Consider the following 3,192-nt stretch of genomic DNA (forward strand, 5'->3'; position numbering starts at 1 on the left):
TATGTATAAATACTCATCCTCACGGGCACAACGTCTAAGAATATCATCCTTCCCTAGCCTGTAGAGAGTTCCTACAATGAGAGAGTAAGGTTCACATTCTTTTAACAGTTTTCAAGCTATGTCCTTACGAAGCTCTTTGGGTGGAAAACCATTAACTAGAAAGTTCACAATCCTCTCACTCCATTCGGGTATGGTTTCGACTAGGAATAGAGAAGTATCGGGAAACTCATCATCGACTCCAGTAGGGGCTTCACCATTGGGTATACGAGACAAATGATCCGCCATGACATGTCTTTTACCAGGTCTTACCACAATGGTAAAATCAAACTCAAGGAGAATTAACAACCATCGTGTAATTATTCCCATGGAACAAGGTTTATTTACTAGATACAACAAGGCTTGATGATCAACATAGAAAACAAACTTGTTGGCCAGAAGGTAGTAGCGAAATTTCTTCATTGCATAAATCATACCTAAACCTTCTCGCTTTGTAGTGGTATAGTTTCTCTCGGCATCATTCAACTGATGACTTGCAAAGCTAATGGGGTAGTCCAGTTTATGTTCTCCTGATTGAGCTAGAACACACCCAATAGCAAAGTTCGATGCATCAATATGCACATGGAAAATCACATTCCAATCGGGCACTCATAGAATAGGAGCGCTAGTCAAGGTCTTTTTCAATGACTCATAAGCATGGTCACACTCCGGGGTCCATTGGAACTCAATAAGAAGCTTTTACAAAGGACGAGCTATCTTGACAAAGTTTAAAATAAACCGTCGATAATAACCAACATGGCCCATGAACCTTTGAACTCCTTTATAGTTTGTAGGTGGTGGCAATTCAGCAATGGCTTTAATTTTGCTCTCATCTGTGGAAATCCCATTTTTGGACACTATATGCCCTAAAATGACTCCATGTTTAACCCAAAATTGGCATTTGAAAGGGTTTAAGGAGATGCGATACAATCTACACTTCTCAAACATTTTGCATAAGCATGATAGATGTTCTTTCCAAGAGGAATAAACACAAAGGTCATCTAAGAAAACTTCACAAAACTTCTCAAATATTCTTTAAAATAAGTGTTTATTAATCTTTGAAAGGTAGCAGGGGCATTGGTTAAGCCAAAATCCATAACAGGAAATGCGAACACTCCAAATTCGGTCATAAAGGCTAGTTTAGCTTGGTCCTCCCGTGCAATTGTGATTTGATTGTAGCCAGAGTACCCATCTGTAAGCTTCCTTCCCTGAAACTCTTTCAAGCACATGTTCTGAATATGGCAAGGGGTAATGGTCCCTCCTAGTGGCGGCATTGACCTTCTTGAGATCCACGTACACTTTTAGTTTCCCATTATTTTTTGGCATGATCACTATTGGAGACACCCATTCTGAGTGCTCAATAGGGAATATGAATCCGCATTTCACAAGCTTTTCAATCTCTTCTTGAACGATTTTTGCATATTTAGGATTCGTGGGTAGGGTCGTTGCTGAAGTGGTTTAGCCATGCTATTCATGGGGATTGTGTGTTGCACCACGAAAGGTGGAACACCTTTGGTGGAACACCTTTAATATCATGATATGTCCAGCAAATATATCCCTGAATTCCTTGAGAAGTTCTTTAAGTACACACTCCTCAGTCTCTGTCAGGTCTTGGGCAATGAAAACAAGTTTGGATTCTTCTCCTGGGTCTGCTAACTCTATTTCCTTAACTATCGTTGGACCATCATAGACTCCATTGCTCCCATCGATAGGTTTTCTTTGAGCCTTTATATACACAACCTTACGTTCCTCTGTGGTATAGGATTTGAAATGTTCAGGTGCAGGGTGTAAGTTTGTGGGGTCCTGTTGTTCTGTGGACTGTGATTTCACTTCCGATTCCTTTTGTCGTTGAGCTAACTCTTGATTTTGTCGTCTCCTTATGGTATGGCCCAACTTTGGCTTCTCTGTAGCCTCTAGTTGTGCGATGTCAATGGATTGTGGGCTACACCACATAACGCTTTGAAGGTATTCACCCCAATTATCTGCACTGGGGGCCGTTTCACTCGGGCTCACGCCCGAAGCTGCGCCACGACCCCCACGCCCTCCTACTCATCGGGGCCTCGCACTCGCCACGATGGCCGGGTATAGGTCGCGCGCTTCAGCGCCATCCATTTTCGGGGCTAGTTGATTCGGCAGGTGAGTTGTTACACACTCCTTAGCGGATTTCGACTTCCATGACCACCGTCCTACTGTCTTAATCAATCAACACCCTTTGTGGGATCTAGGTTAGGGCGTAGTTCGGCACCGTAACCCGGCTTTTGGTTCATCCCGCATCGCCAGTTCTGCTTACCAAAAATTGCCCACTTGGAGCTCGCATTCCACACCGGGGTTCAACAGAGCAACCCTGGCCGCTTACCTATTTAAAGTTTGAGAATAGGTCGAGGGTGTTTCACCCCCGATGCCTCTAATCATTCGCTTTACCTGATAAAACTGCGAAGATCTCCAGCTATCCTGAGGGAAACTTTGGAGGGAACCAACTACTAGATGGTTCGATTAGTCTTTCGCCCCTATACCCAAGTCTGACGAACGATTTGCACGTTAGTATCGCTACAAGCCTCCACCAGAGTTTCCTCTGGCTTCGCCCCCAATTATCTACCAACTTTCAATGAGCATCACATGCCCCTATATAATTAAGCCATTCTGCGGTAGATTTCTTTTCATTTATTCTAGTACGCACATTTGCTCGATATCCTTGCCTCTTATATCTCTTACTCTTCTTGTCTAATTTTTGATTACGACCGATCTTTAGTGAAGATTCACTAGATGAATCGCTTCTTGTGTCTTCTACTCCCTTGGATAGATTGTCATCTGGGGTACCACTGGGCCCTGAATGGTTTGTGCCCCACATTTGCACTAAGAGTTAACTCAGATTCTTCGTCCTTGGAGTCAATTTCAATTGATGATTCTGACCCCAAATCATGTGGGTTATAGTCTTGTGAGGCACTACTGGTTCCAATGCCAGTCAAACCTTCATCTTGTAGGTCATCAGAAGCTATATACATTGCTTCTAGCATATTTAAGGGTATGAGTGGTGGCATTTCATCCCCCTCAGGTGTTACCCAGGTCGTCTCCCTATTTTCGCAAGTGTCTATGGTTGCTGCAGGTGGACCCAATCCACATTATCCGACTTAGTCATCCTAGGTAGTACATCCATAG

General features: G+C 43.5%; 1 pseudogene; it reads right to left on the reverse strand.

The window, feature by feature from the left end:
- Positions 1–2,016: 2,016 nt before the first annotated feature.
- Positions 2,017–2,667, reverse strand: LOC147419188 (25S ribosomal RNA; annotated as a pseudogene; the record flags this gene model as incomplete).
- Positions 2,668–3,192: the final 525 nt, after the last annotated feature.

This window comes from Adiantum capillus-veneris, chromosome 29 (genome assembly GCF_014529385.1).
Source record: "Adiantum capillus-veneris isolate H3 chromosome 29, ASM1452938v2, whole genome shotgun sequence".
NCBI lineage: Eukaryota > Viridiplantae > Streptophyta > Polypodiopsida > Polypodiales > Pteridaceae > Adiantum > Adiantum capillus-veneris.